The following is a 16282-nucleotide window of genomic DNA, read 5'->3' as shown; positions in this document are numbered from 1 at the left end:
ATCCCAAAGAAAGGCAATGCCAAAGAATGCTCAAACTACTGCACAATTGCACTCATCTCACATGCTAGTAAAGTAATGCTCAAAATTCTCCAAGCCAGGCTTCAGCAATATGTGAACTGTGAACTTCCTGATGTTCAAGCTGGTTTCAGAAAAGGCAGAGGAACCAGAGATCAAATTGCCAACATCTGCTGGATCATGGAAAAAGCAAGAGAGTTCCAGAAAAACATCTATTTCTGTTTTATTGATTATGTCAAAGACTGTGTGGATCACAATAAACAGTGGAAAATTCTGAAAGAGGTGGGAATACCAGACCACCTGACCTGCCTCTTGAGAAACCTATATGCATGTCAGGAAGCAACAGTTAGAACTGGACATGGAACAACAGACTGGTTCCAGACAGGAAAAGGAGTACGTCAAGGCTGTATATTGTCACCCTGCTTATTTAACTTATATGCAGAGTACATTATGAGAAATGCTGGGCTGGAAGAAGCACAAGCTGGAATCAAGATTGCCGGGAGAAATATCAACAACCTCAGATATGCAGATGACACCACCCTTATAGGAGAAAGTGAAGAGGAACTCAAAAGCCTCTTGATGAAAGTGAAAGAGGAGAGTGAAAAAGTTGGCTTAAAGCTCAACATTCAGAAAACGAAGATCATGGCATCTGGTCCCATCACTTCATGGGAAATAGATGGGGAAACAGTGGAAACAGTGGCAGACTTTATCCTTTTGGGTTCCAAAATCACTGCAGATGGTGACTGCAGCCATGAAATTAAAAGACACCTAACTCCTTGGAAGGAAAGTTATGACCAACCTAGATAGCATATTCAAAAGCAGAGACATTACTTTGCCAACAAAGATCTATCTAGTCAAGGCTGTTTTTCCAGTAGTCATGTATGGATGTGAGAGTTGGACTGTGAAGAAAGCTGAGCGCCGAAGAATTGATGCTTTTGAACTGTGGTGTTGGAGAAGACTCTTGAGAGTCCCTTGGACTGCAAGGAGATCCAACCAGTCCATTCTGAAGGAGATCAGCCCTGGGTGTTCATTGGAAGGAATGATGCTAAAGCTGAAACTCCAGTACCCTGGCCCCCTGATGTGAAGAGTTGACTCCTTGGAAAAGACTGTGATGCTGGGAGGGATTGGGGGCAGGAGGAGAAGGGGACGCCAGAGGATGAGATGGCTGGATGGCATCACCGACTTGACAGACATGAGTTTGAGTGAACTCCGGCAGTTGGTGATGGACAGGGAGGCCTGGCGTGCTGCGATTCATGGGTTTGCAAAGAGTCAGACACGACTGAGCGACTGAACTGAACTGAAGTCACTACCTGGCACTGAGATTGGAATAGTGAATTTTGATGAAACTTAGATCCTGGTGGGGAGAGATAGAAAATAAATTAATAAGTAAAATATATCCTGTTAGGTAGTGATATGGAGAAAAGTAAGGCTAGAAAGCAAGATAGAGAATGTTAGAATTAGGGACTATCAATTTTAAATAGTGTGACCAGGAAAGGCCTCACTGAGAAAGTAATATTTGTACAAAGACCAGATGCAGGTTACGGAGCAACAATATGTGGGAAACAAAAGTTCCAGGCAGAGCAGCAAGTAGCAGCAGGAACACTATTGCAAAGACCCTGGATGGAAACATTCCCAGAGGACTGGAAGAATTGCAAAAAGGCCAGTAGTTCAGGCAGAGTTAGAGTAGAAGGAAGTGAGGTCAAGGAGGGAACAGGGGCCAGTGAAAGTGACTTTGACATTCACTAAGAGTGAGATAAGAACCTGCTGGAAAGATTTTAGTGGAGGACTGATATGATATGACTTATATTCTTATAGTATCACTTAGGCTTTCATTGGGAAAAAATAACTAAAGGGGCAAGAACAGAAGCTGTTAGGAGCCTAATTCAGGTGAGAAATGATTATGGTTCAAGACAAATTTTTGGTCTTGAATAGCAGTGGAGACCAAAGGTTGCATCCTGGATCTATTTTGAAAGTAGGGCCAATTAGACTTGGTGCTTGATTGATTGTAGAGCTTGAAAGAGAAGGGGATACAAAAACTGATGCCAACATTTTTGGCCCTGAGCAATGGGAAGCATGGTGTTATCACTGGTTGGTTGGAAACTGAGATGGAGTTTATGGGAGGGAGCAAGTGTTAGGAGTTTTGTTTGCACATGTTAACTGTGAGATCCCGCTAGATGACCAAGTGAAGTCTGTTATATATAGGGGACTGGAGTTCAGGACAGAATTCTAAGCTGGAGCTATAGGTGTGGGAGTTGTCCTGTACAGATGGTGTTTGCAGCTTGAAGTGAATGGAATCACTGAGAAGATGAGTGTTAAGTATAGAGAAAAAGCTCAAAGGCTTTAACCTTGGACCATCCAGCATTTAGAGTCAGAGAAAACCATGGCAAATAGTAAAACAGTGGGTGTCAAGGAGGTTATATGAAAGGGAAATGCAGATGGAAATAAGTGTAAGTCTGTTTGTATTTATTACAGAGGATTTTCAAAGGAGAGAGAAGTTGAGTTCATTACAGTAGTGAGGGATTAAGAAAGATCCAATAGAGAAGGACCTACCAGAAGTGGGGTGATGGTGTTCCAGACAGAGTGTAGAGATAAACAAATCCAGCTCACAGTGGAGGGGGTCAACAGTAATGACTTTGGACCCAGACTCTGGATTTGAATCTTGACTTTGTCACTTACTGGGCTTCCCTGGTAGCTCAGGGGTAAAGAATTTTCCTGCAATGCAGGAGACCTGGGTTGGGAAGATCCCTTGGAGGAGGGCATGGCAACCCACTCCAGTATTCTTGCCTGAAGAATCCCATGGATGCAGGAGCCTGGAAGGCTGCAGTCCCTGGGGTTGCAAAGAGTCGGACATGACTGAACAATTTTCTTTTTTTTCCTCTGCTACTTACTAGCTGTGTGACATTGGTCAAATCATTTAACCTCCCTGGGCCTCAATTTCCTCATTTACATAAAAATAAGGGCAATAGTAGTACACATCATAAGATTGTTATGAGAATCAAATAATTTAAGATTTGTAAAATACTTAGATTACATAGCATGACATGAACTTTGTAGAAGTGTTTAGATTTGACAATTTCCTGAATGATCATCATTGATTTTGGAGAGAGGAGTTTCTATGGGATTAATAGATTAGAAGGTAACCACTCAAGGGAATGAAGGAGGAAGTGGGTGTGGGAAAAGGATGCTTGTATTCAACACCTGTCAACTCTTTGGTTGTTATCATATAAGAATTTCCTGAATGTGACCATTTTTTATTACAAATATGATAATTTAATTTTATTTAACCCAATATCCCAAAATATCATATATTAGGTTTCCTACTGACTAGAAGTCAGATCTTCAAGTGTTTTGTGTCAACTGTTCCCAGGTGGCGCCAGTGGTGCCAGGGGGTAACCCACTCCAGCATTCTTGCCTGGAGAATCCCAGGGACAGTGGAGTCTGGGAGGCCACAGTCCAAGGGGTTCAAAGAGTTGGACAGGACTGAAGTGATTTGTCATGAATGCACATCAAGTCTAGGAGAGAGTATCTGAAGCATAAAACTTCCAAGAACACTGTGGTTCATGAGACTCATGGATAAAGTATAATGAAAACTGACCAAGTATTAATTTCATTTTTAGTGTTTGCTGATAGTTTACACTTTATGTAAAGAATACTCATTTTATAATACAGTATTATAAATCAGCAGGTTTCATTCTTTTTGCTAGATTTCCAAATACTCTGGGAAAGAAAACCTTCTCTAGATCCCTCAGTTTTTAATCTATGTATTTTTGAGAATGAAATAGCTATAGTAGAATGAAACTATGGTAACTCATGTGCTCGAGACATCACTCAGAGAAGGCAACTTTACTGAACTTGATTATTTTGGACCTTACTCATTGCTTCGGTAATTTTTTCCCTCAAATTTAATTGCTTTGAGGCCAGTGATGTGAAGGGCATGTAAAATGCAATTAACAGATGAAAAATATCTCTTGTGATTTGATATTAAACAGGAGTGATGGAGTGTGACATTATAAAATGGCATCAGACAGTCCACACTTTGCATTTCACTTTAATTATATCAATTTCAGACTCTGGAACACTGCAGTTTCACACACGCTTAATTAAATTATGTCAGAACCAATACTTTTAGGTCAAAAAAGTTTTAGGAGGAAGTTTCAGAGATAGGTAAGATTGAAAGCCAGAGAAGGCAATGGCATCCCACTCCAGTACTCTTGCCTGGAAAATCCTATGGACAGAGGAGCCTGGTAGGCTGTAGTCCATGGGGTCGCTAGAGTCGGACAGGACTGAGTGACTTCACTTTCACTTTTCATTTTCATGTATTGGAGAAGGAAATGGCAACCCACTCCAGTGTTCTTGCCTGGAGAATCCCAGAGACGGGGATTCTCCCTGGTGGGCTGCCGTCTATGGGGTCGCACAGAGTCAGACACGACTAAAGCGACGCAGCAGCAGCAGCAGCAGCAAGATGGAAAGCACAATTCCTTGCCTTTCTGGCTACAGGACCAGAATAAGCTCTTAAAGTTTCTTTTATCTGTAAACATCTGTGGTCATGAGAAGGCCTGCTTTCAATGGAATTCAAGGCCCCTAAGACAAATGACATCACTTCCAGTATACTTGGGGCTCATGGGAAGGGAAGTCATCTGTATTAATTCCACAAATCTCCTCTCTTTATAAGGACCTATGTATATTTTTGAAAAAGTAAAAAACAGGCAATAAAAGACTAACATAATTGTTTAACAATTAAATAATTAAACCATTTCTTTTTGCCAAGGAGAAATTGTAAAGCTCTAATTATATCCGTTTTGTATATATGAGACTAAAACTTTTAGATATCAATGCTTAGGCTGTGTACTATTGGTTGAACAGCTGATACTCAAGCTTATCTATAACATGCTGTGGTTGCTTAGTTACTGAGTCTTCTCCTATGCTTTGCAACACCATGGACTGTAGCCCGTCAGGCTCCTCTGTCCATGGGATTTCCCAGGGATGAATATAGGACTGCGTAGCCATTTCCTTCTCCAGGGGATCTTCCAACCAAGGGATCAAACCTGCTTCTGCTGCATTGCAGGCAGATTCTTTACCCCTGAGCCACTGAGGAATTAAATACCATGCACTAAATCCTATATTACACATTTCTTTCAGTGGATTAGATCAAAATGTTGGAATTACATATTTTCTTTCCAGTCCCTCCTTATGTTAATGGTAATGATCTTTTTGCCCCTTTGCTGCTCATGTTCTGCCCTCTTCTCCATTTTACCCTTTTCCTGGAGGCATCTTGTGATAAAAGTTCAAGTGCAAATCACTGCAGGGTTCCGAAGCCCTCATCTGGGAGACATTAGTTACAGTGTTGTGCCAAGCAAGGCTCAGAGGCATGTTGGTTACTTAGATTCCTGAAGAAAGCATTTGAGACCACAGAGACTACCAGCTTCAGACTTCTGAAATAGCCTAGTTGTTTCCTGGGGCCCAAGACCATGCTTTTGGAACATTTTATCTTACGGTAAAAAACTTGAGAACAAAATAAAATTTACATTTTATGTTGGTTCCATTTATTTACTTTGTTGACAAATAGGTTAGGTAGTTCTATTCCTAATGGTAGTTCCCATTAACTGGATAACATGCACTATATTCACACATATAATATACACATGAAAGGGCTTCCCAGGTGGCGCTAGTGGTAAAGAACTTGTGTGCCAATGCAGGAGTTTTAAGAGAAGCAGGTTTGAACCCTGGGCCAGGAAGATCCCCTGGTGGAGGAAATGACAATCCACTCCAGTATTATTGCCAGAAAATCCCATGAACAGAGGAGCCCAGAGGGCTACAGTCCATGGGGTCACAAAGAGTTGGACACAATTGAAGCAACTGAGCAGGCATGCATACACGTAATACAGCCTTAAATTAAATGGATATCACTAATCTTATTTAAAGATGAGGAAACAAAGTATGTGACTTGCTCAAGATCACAAAGCTAGTGTCTATCTAGCAGAGTTAAAATTCAGACTCTGTTCCCTCTGGCTCCAAATTCCAACTTTTCCCCATTCTATCATGCAGTCTTCAAAAGGAGCCCTCAGATACTTCTCAGTCACATGTCACCCCCACTGTTGTCAGTGTAACCTTGTAAAGTGGAAAATCAAGATCCTGTGTGAAAGTGAAAGTTGCTCAGTCATGTTCTCTTTGTGACCCCAAGGACTATACAGTCAATGGAATTCTCCAGGTCAGAATACTGGAGTGGGTAGCCTTTTCCTTCTCCAGGGGATCTTCCCAACCCAGGGATCGAACCCAGGTCTCCTGCATTGCAGGTGGGTTCTTTACCAGCTGAGCCACAAGGGAAGCCCAAGAATACTGGAGTGGGTAGCCTATCCCTTCTCCAGCGGATCTTCCTGATCCAGGAATTGAGCCAGGGTCTCGTGCATTGCAGGTGGATTCTTTACCAACTGAACTATCAGGGAAGCCCAAGTACTGTGTAGTCCCCTCAAAATACACTTCCTTAACTGCTGAGTTTAACCAACTCGAGCTGTACTCAACTGACAGGTTAAAATTGATAAAGTAAAAAGTTAGAGAGCCCCGAACTAAAGAAGGCTGAGTGCCAAAGAATTGGTGCTTTTGAATTATGGTGCTGGAGAAGACTTGAGAGTCCCTTGGACAACAAGGAGATCAAATCAGTCAATCCTAAAGGAAATCAACCCTGAATATTCATTGGAAGGACTGAGACTGTAGCTGAAACTCCAATACTTTGGCCACCTGATGTGAAGAAACGACTCATTGGAGGAGAAGGGGGCAACAGAGGATGAGACGGTTGGATGGCATCACTGACTCAATGGACGTGAGTTTGAGTAAACTCTGGGAGATTGAGTAAACTCTGTCCTGTGAAGGACAGAGAAGCCTGGTGTGCTGCAGTCCATGGGTCACAAAGAGTTGGACACGACTTAGTGACTGAACAATAAAAACAATTAAAACAATGAGGATTCTTTCATAAGCTAGGATTAGTAATACATGTAGAATTTTATTGACCCACTTGCAATTTTTTTTTTCTGGAGACAAGATATTTCATAGTTCTTTCACTAATAAACATTCCCAACTAAAGCCTAGCATTAAAGAGAGAAGAATACACAGACTCTATGTGTACAGCTTGGTGAAATATCACCAACATGAAATTTCTCATGTAATCATTCAGACAGAAAGCTTTCCCAGCACTCTGAATTCTGAATTTTCCCTCATTCCCTTAACAATAGCTCCTCCTTTGGTGAGTTTTACCTATTTTTGAATTTTTTTTTTGGCTATGGCAGGTGGCTTGTGGGATCTTGGTTCCCTGACCAGGGACTGAACCTAGTCCCTCAGCAGTGGCAGTGCAGAGTCTTAGCCCCTGGACCACCAGGGAATTCACTTGAATTTTAGTTGAGTAGAATATTTACATTTTTAGTCTCTGTGTGGATTCTTTCACTCAACACCTTTATGAAATTCATCCAAGTGGTTGCAAGTAGCCATAGTTCTTTCATTTTCACTGCTGAATATTCTTCCACGGTGTGCATACAGCAAGTCCCCTGTGTAAAAATGAGTTCTGAGAGGGCATTTGTAAGTCCAATTTGTTCTTAAGTCCACAAAGTTAGCCTAGGTACCCAAGTAACACAATGGGCTATACAGTACCATACTATAATATGTTTATACTGCTTTCACACAAGTAATACATAGAAAACAAACACAAAAAATAAAGGGAACATTTTTAATCTGACAGGATCTTGATAAGTACAGCAGTATAGTACAACAGCTGGCATATAGGGGCTGGCATCAAGAGACCAGGCAAGAAGAGTAACTGACTGGAGGAGGGAGAGGGGGTGGGAGAGGGTGGAGCTGAAGGACAGTCAGCACAGGAGATGGAGGGCAAGCTGCAATTTTACTCATGACTGGTACTGATGGCACAGTATCTGGTTCCTTGCTGGATTTAGTTCTATCTGCCTTCTTGCTTCCGGACATCCTGGGCTTGAAACAAAGACCCTGCACTACAGTGCTCTATACAGTACAGTACAGTAAAGTACACAAAAGCACAACCCCCTGTAGGGGACGCCCACGCATGACAATGTACACCAGAGGCGTGAACTAACTTACACGATTGGACATGCAAATGAATGCTCGCCTCCTTGCAAGTTTGCAACTTGAAGGTTCGGCTGTAGGAGACACTGTATGTCACACTAAAAAACTCATTCTTCTGTTGTGAACCTTTGAGTTCTTTCCATTTGGGGGAGGTGTTACAAATAACACTACCATAAGCATTTTTGTATGTCTCTTGGTGTAAAATTTCAGTTATAGCAGATAGTTCCAAACAGATTCTTGAAGTGGTTATACTGACGTTCAACCTTGCCAGCCTTCTGAGGGTTCCTGCCCTAACCTTTTGTCCTGAGTGTTGATATTTGTTAATAAGGTTGGGTGCTCATTGGAAGCATAACTCCTGTCCTAGTACAGGTTTTATATCTTCCACCCACAGTGACTCAACTGTTTTCCTGAACTCTAGTCATTGTGACCTACTCCCTACTTGCAAGGGTTGGCCCTCTATCTGGAACTGTTTTCTGGAGTATGCTGTAAATGGAAACAATTAATAACCTATCTAGGGTACCAGTGATGACCTTAGGTGTGAGTAACCAGTGTAGAATCACCTTTGTATTGTTGTTGATTCAGTGGTCTGAAAACAGCAACATCAGAGCAAGCCATTCAGAAGGTAGGAGCCTGGACACTGTGTTGTAGTCACAGCACAAATGAATGCTGAGGTCCTCCTAAAGTTTCCGTGGTTATCACAGTATTTGGATGGATGTTCTAAAGGTGCCAGGGCTTCTGTAATGCACCATTCTAGAAGCTAGTGTTAATTGAATCAACAAAGGTGCCGAAAACTTCTGTCCCATTTCTTTTCAGTAGGTCAAATTCTTTTATGGAAAGTTCCTTATAAATCCCAATAATCTTATTTCAGAAATTCTTCTAAACTATACTTACTTTTCACTTTATTAAGAGAAAAGCTGTAAGAGATGCTTATTTACCTTGGATAATCCTGGGTGCCAGGGACAATTCCAGAAGTACATTTGCAAAATGAAATAGATTTATTACTTTAGCTCATCTCAGAGAAGTTTGGTGAGAGTGGAGACGGTATGAGGAAGAAAAGAGAATGATGTTCTTTTTGTGAGGTTATATATGTATACACAATTTTTCATCCTGCTACTGTTAAGGAGAAACTGAACAAGCAAGTTAAACATGTAGCCTGAAAGAGAACGTCCCCTCCCTGCTTCCCATCTCTTAAAAGGTAAAGAAGAGAAGGTAATATAATCCTTAATAAATAGAAGATAAACAGAGGCTTAATCTCAATTAATCTCCATTGGTATTTTCAGCACCCAAAGTTTCTTTGATCACAAAATCTATTCTCAATCTCTTGGTTGCCTTTTCTAATTACATGAATGGTCAATTATAATTCGCCAATTTCTAACAGAACACCAACATTCTTAATGGGGCTTTCCAAGTGGCGCCAATGGTGAAGAACCTGATGCCAATGCAGGAGACATAAGAGATGCAGGTTTGATCCCTGGCTGTGGAAGATGTCCTGGAGGAGGGCATGGCAACCCACTTTGGTATTTTTGCCTGGAAAATCCCATGGACAGAGGAGCCTGGTGGGCTCCAGTCCATAGGGTCACAAAGAGTCAGACAAGACTGAAGAGACTTAACATGCAAGCATGCACATTCTTAACTACATTTTTTGGGCAGATGGAGTCATATGAAGGATGGTATTACTATCATCAAGTGTCTGGAGATGGTAAAAAACAAAACAAAACAAAACAAAAAACCCCAGCAACCTAAAAGTGAGGCTTTCATGCTCAAATCTACTGATACTGTCTTCTTACCATTTGTTTTCAGAGGCACCATTTGACTTAATTGATCTATATATCTGGCATAACCCTGGCAATTATTTCAAGAAATGATAGAAATCTCCTAGTACATGGGAAAAAAGAGAGAGTGGGGTTAATGAGGAGGAGGAATGGGAGTAACTCTTGCACATTTCACAGGTGTTAAGTGAATACACATGTAACTGAAAGGTTTAAAGAGTGGACCTTCTCATTGTGCAAGAAGAAAGCAGTTTCCTGCCCTCTCGTAGCTTCTGCACAGCCTGGAAAACTTCTACGGGCGAATATGGAGACTTCTCCTTAATCATCATCTTGCCTCCTTGAGGCTACCTCTGGCTGCTCTCATGCTGTGGAAAAGAGGGAAAAAAAAAGAGTAGAAAAAAAATCTTATTTGACTGGAATACTTAGAGGTGAAACTTATTTACATTTGAATGGTAAGATATATTTGGCATTTGTTTGCTCTTAGTGAGAGTGAAGGCTGAGTGTCGAAAAATTAATGCTTTCAAACTGTGATGTTGGAAAAGACTCTGGAGAGTCCGTTGGACAGCTAGGAAATCAAAGCAGTTAATCTTAAGGTAAATCAACCCTGAATCCTTATTGGAAGGACTGATGCTGAAGCTGAAGCTCCACTACTTTGGCCACCTGATGTGAAAAGCTGACTTATTGGAAAAGACCCTGGGAAAGATTGAGGGCAGGGGGAAAAGGGGGCAACAGAGGATGAGATGGTTGGATGGCATCACCGACTCAGTGGACATGAGTTTGAGCAAACTCTGGGAGATGGTGGAGGACAGGAAAGCCTGGTGTGCTGCCATCCATGAGGTCACAAAGAGTTGGACACAACTTGGCGAATGAACAACAAATTGCTCTTGGTGAGTATTTAAAGCTGCCTACTTTTTTTTTTTTCCCCGCATAAGATGCAACTGTGGATTCTTTGGAGAATCCATCCCCACCTCTTATTACTGAGAATTTCTTACTTGCAATTTTCTTGACGCAGAAAATTCTTCCATTTCTGGTTGGAATGCCCCTTCAGCAAGCTCTCTTGCTGGGTAGACAGGCTGGACAACAATAATAAGGATTTGCCCAGGTGGTAGGATCTGAAAACAGCCAATGGCATGTATTTTTTTTTCAATCATTATATTTAACCCTTAAAAACAGTTGATAAATGATTAAAGGACACAACTTGGAGTTTTTTTGTTCTTTTTTGTCAATGCAGATTTCCTTTTAGGCTGTCAAAGAAATGCTTTGTGAAATTAATATGTATATCCTTGAAAATTTGATTTATTCTGTTCTCATTTTTCAGATGAGGAAATAAAAATCTAAGTTTACACAGTTATTCTGTAGCAGGACAAAAGAGTCTAGAACTAGGGTTTCCTACATTTTAGGACACTGTTCTTTCATCTATATCATTGTGCCATTAGGGTGGATAATAAAAGTATTGTTGCATGAGTGATGTCAGTGTTTCTACGCCTGTCGTATCTTAAAATATTGCTGCATAGAGTTAAGAAGGAGACGAAAGTTGCTCTAACTCAATTCTTAAACAGTCTTTTTAAGATAAGCTTATCCAATCGAAGGGAAGGTAAAAGAGAAATGAGACCACAGTAATTACGACATTTTTAAAAACGTTTCTCTAAGAAACCATAAAGGCCTTGTTATGGTTTAAATAGTGAGCAAATCGTGTGTGTGTGTGTGTGTTTATATGATGCATATTGTCATTTTGATACATTCCTCTCCTAAGGAATAAGGGTGAAGGCTAAACAACTGCATAATTAATTTTAGTGTTGTTTCCCAAAGCTATTTAAAATCCACACATGAGTATTGCTCTAATCATCAATTATTAACTATTATTTTCATAAGCTAAATATGAATTGATAGAAATAATTTAGGCTAATCTTCTTCTCATTTTTCACTTTAATATTTCTCCCTATAAAGTGTTTTTAATACTTAAGTAATCTCTGAATATATCCGATATTCTTTGTAAACCTGTAATTTGGGATTCTGTTATTGCTTACTTACTCTGGAAAAACTGCATTCCCAGGCAATAGTCGCAGTTAGATTATGAAATATACTCTAATTATGTTGAGTAGAGTGGAAATGATTCTTTTTCTGAATGTTTTGTAATAGTCACATTAAACAAGATTTTAGTTATTATTATGTGATCCTTCCTAGCCTCTGCTTGTGTGCTAAGTCGCTTTAGGCGTGTCTGACTCTTTGCAACTCCACGGGCTGTAGCCCAGCAGGTTCCTCTGTCCATGGGATTCTCCAGGCATGAACACTGGAGGGGATTTTCCAGACCCAGGGATTGTACCCACATCTCTTATGTCTCCTGCATTGGCAGGAGGGTTCTTTACCACTAGCACCACCTGGGAAGCCCTTTCTAGCCTCTAGCTTAGTCTAAATTTAAAATGTAATTAGAATTACTATTTTTTTCACTATTCCTTTTTCTATAATTAATACTTCTCTCTCTCCATGTATATATATATAGAGTGTATATATATATATATACATGCACCCACATATACATATATGTACATACACATTTATATACACATAATGTATATTTTATACAATTTTACTTATAGCTCTCTCTTTATCCAAAGTACCTTATATACAATATATTTGGATTTCTAAGCAACTGCCTGTGTTAAGTATCATCATCAAATACATACAGACCTTATAGGCCTACCACAAGAAAATCAGTGAGCAGACATTCTATGTTATTTCAAAGGGTCAAACTAAGACCAATAGCTAGACATCATTGAAAGAAGATCTCAGTACACAGTGATAATGGCTTGCCCCCAGTTAAATGCACAAAGGACTTATTTTTGGGGAAGAAACGTCTCCGTCCCCAGAAGGATTTAAGTGAGAGATGGCACCCCACTCCAGTACTTTTGCCTGGAAAATCCCATGGATGGAGGAGCCTGGTAGGCTTTAGTCCATGGGGTCGTGAAGAGTCAGACACAACTGAGCAACTTCACTTTCACTTTTCACTTTCGTGCATTGGAGAAGGAAATGGCAACCCACTCCAGTGTTCTTGCCTGGAGAATCCCAGGGACAGGAGAGCCTGGTGGGCTGCCGTCTATGGGGTCGCACAGAGCTGGACATGACTGAAGTGATTTAGCAGCTTAGCAGCAAGAAAAATCTGAATGGGTTTACATTGAAGTAGAAGACGTCTATAATTAGTCCAAATTCTAAAATTTTAAGATCTTCCTTTAGTTCTGATTTCAAATCATACATTCCCATTCAGAAATGAAACTATCTGACTTTCAGGGATTTACTGATAACATGTCAGCGAAACTGACGGCTAATGGGAGTGCGATCAGGTTTGACTAGAAATTACTGCCAAAATGTGCAAATAAAAATTCAGTGACTTGGGTGTGGGAGCCAGAGATCAAGTTTAACTTCTGAATATGCAAAAATGACTTCAATTTCCTCAGAGTAGAGGCCTTCAGGGTTGGGGTTGAGAAAGTCAGTGTGTGAAAGAAATGGAGCCCTGCTCTACAAACGGCGGGGCCGCTGCCACTAGCTCGGGAAAGATGAAAGCGAAAGGGAGCCTGTTGCTACATTCTTCACAAGGTCCGTGTATGCTGGCAAGTGATAAACAAAAGGTTTACTGAATTCTGAAGCGATTTTTATCTTGTTTCTGGTTATGACTCATATCCCTGTGCATGAGAGCTCAGTTGCTCAGTCATGTCCAACTCTTTGTGACTGCGTGGACGGGCCCAACAGGCTCCTCTGTCCTTGGGATCCTCCAGGCAAGAATACTGGAGTGGGTTGCCATTTCTTCCTTCAGGGGATCTTCCTGACCCAGCAATTGAACCTGTACATCTGGTATCTCTTGTGCCGGCAGGCAGATTCTTTACCGCTGAGCCACCTAAGAAGCCCAATTTATATCCCTACTTGCTTTCAAAATGAGATATTAGGCAGTTATGATTTTCTGTTCCTAATGGAGCCCAACTTCTGTTTCTGTAAATATATCTCAGAAATGATTATGTCAACCAAAATGCAAAAATAAAATAAAATGGAAAGATATACAATATAATGGGGGGAAAAACCCCTGTGTTTTTCATATAGTAAGTGGCATAAAATGACTTTTATGTAGTAAGTAACATTCAAAGGGACACCAGTAAGTGACATTCATTCCTGTTTCCAGAAGCTGGTCTTATTCTAGAATAGCAGACAAGAAAGGAAGTTAGGATCTATTTTAGTTTAAGGGGCCTGTCTGTTGCAAGACTGGTGTGGGTCTGTGACTTCTCAGAGGATTTGTTATGATACCTTTGTGTGTCTTCCTTGACTGACTAGAGTTTTTATTACTTTGTATGATATACTGATAATATAGCTGCAGAAGTAATAATATTTGGTATTGTATGATAAATACAATCAAACTTGTCATAACAGAGTCATATTCTTCTTCCAGGAAATACTTATAATTTCTACTGAAAGACAAAGGTATCAGAGGATATGTGGGAAAATTATTAAGCTTTGCTTCTGAGTCTCTTCTTTCCAAAGAGGATGTCATTGACACAGTAAAGGGAATACAGCAGGATTTTCTGGTCCTTGCCCAGCTTGGCTGGGGTGGTGGAGAATCCCTGTTGTGACTTGCACACTGGCAGATTTTATTACGCAAGTTGTGTATCTCACAATGTTCAGTTCAGTTCAGTTCAGTTGCTCAGTCATGTCCAACTCTTTGCGACTCCATGAACTGCAGCACACCAGGCCTCCTTGCCCATCACCAACTGCCGGAGTTCACTCAAACTCATCTCCATCGAGTTGGTGATGCCATCCAGCCATCTCATCCTCTGTTGTCCCCTTCTCCTCCTGATCTCAATCCCTCCTAGCATCAGAGTCTTTTCCAATGAGTCAACTCTTCGCATGAGGTGGCCAAAGTATTGGAGTTTCAGCTTCAGCATCAGTCCTTCCAATGAACACCCAGGACTGAGCTCCTTTAGAATGGACTGATTGGATCTCCTTGAAGTCCAAGGGACTCTCAAGAGTCTTCTCCAACACCAGTTCAAAAGCATCAATTCTTCAGTGCTCAGCTTTCTTCACAGTCCAATTCTCACATCCATACATGACCACTGGAAAAAGCATGGCCTTGACTAGACGGACCTTTGTTGGCAAAGTAACGTCTTTGCTTTTGAATATGCTATGCCAAATGTCAGTTTATTCCCAGGTTCATGGCAATGAACTAATTCTGAAACACAGGGTGATTGGAGTAGTGATGTGGGTTGCTTCATGCTCTCTAACCCAGTATTTCTTAGTCAAGAGCTTTCTAATCTTAGTGAATGTTACCTCAGGTGGTTCTGTGGCATTTGGTACATTAGTTTTCAACAGGATATATCATTCAGTACACTCAGCTCATTCCTGTCAAAGAGATGACCTGTTCAAACAAACACACCAACAAATAAACAATCAAAAATCTAGAGTCAAAAGTAATTAGGACTATATATGCAGTCACCCCCCCCCCATAACTCCCCCCCCCCCCGAAGATTCTTCTTGGAAAGTTCAATTAATGTTACAAAGATAAAATGAATTTATATGATGCTTTCAGAGGCATTTTTGAGAAGTTTCAGAACTAAGACAGAAATGTTTTAATAAATGTTGATAAAATGAAAAAATTATATAAATGCAAGTTCCTTGGTTGATATAAACTTAGATGACAAACTCCTTGAAAACAAGGACTACATCCTATTCCACATAATTGTTAGGCAGTATAAAAATGCAGGCTGACTTGAATCAAAGGGGTCTGTCACGTGTGACAGCTGTGTTTGTCTTTCATTTGTGGGTAAGCAGAGCAGTGCACACATGACACACTTGTGTAAGGTCATGCGAGTAGGGAAAGACTGACTATGCCTCACAGCCTTTCTCCTCTGCTGTAAAGAAATCTTCAGGTTTTACAGTAGATGATTATTAGAGTTCCATGGTAACGTCACACTTGAAATGTAGTCTTTAGAGCTGCCTGGTAGGTGAGAATTACATTTTATTACTCTTCATCCAGTATCATTCAATTTGAGTTACTTTGAGTGACAGTATTGTTTATAATTACAACAGGACAACAGCCATCACTCAGACTTGTCCTAAGGCTAACTGGGACATACAGGCAATACATCCTGCATTATGTCAAAAACAGTGTTTAGTTCTGCTAATCTACCAGGGCAGAAGAGGCATTAGGAAACTCAACTTTGTACTGAGGGATTAACAAAGTATTTTGAATCTACAAGATGATGACAAGATCTGAAATTTGTGGCACAAATATTCTTTATCCACCTTCTAAAATAGACCCAAACCAAGATCATGGTTGACCTCAATGGGTAACATCCACTCAGCTCCCAGTTCCTGTAGGAAATCACAGCATCTAGCCAACCCACAAAACAGGATGTGGTTCACTGGAAATGCAAATT

The 16282-nt window shown here is 40.7% G+C and overlaps 1 long non-coding RNA gene across 1 annotated transcript; it reads right to left on the bottom strand.

Annotated features, from left to right (window-relative positions):
- Positions 1-6904: 6904 nt before the first annotated feature.
- LOC123329466 lies at positions 6905-15328 on the bottom strand. Its single transcript, XR_006544923.1, has 3 exons — positions 15174-15328; positions 10859-10978; positions 6905-10231 (listed from the first exon to the last, which is right to left on the bottom strand). It is a non-coding gene; the product is annotated as an uncharacterized LOC123329466 (long non-coding RNA).
- Positions 15329-16282: the final 954 nt, after the last annotated feature.

The sequence above is a fragment of the Bubalus bubalis genome, chromosome 15, assembly GCF_019923935.1.
Source record: "Bubalus bubalis isolate 160015118507 breed Murrah chromosome 15, NDDB_SH_1, whole genome shotgun sequence".
Classification (NCBI taxonomy): domain Eukaryota; kingdom Metazoa; phylum Chordata; class Mammalia; order Artiodactyla; family Bovidae; genus Bubalus; species Bubalus bubalis.
The sequence above is the reverse complement of the archived record's forward strand: the minus strand, read 5'-3'. Positions and strand labels throughout refer to the sequence as shown.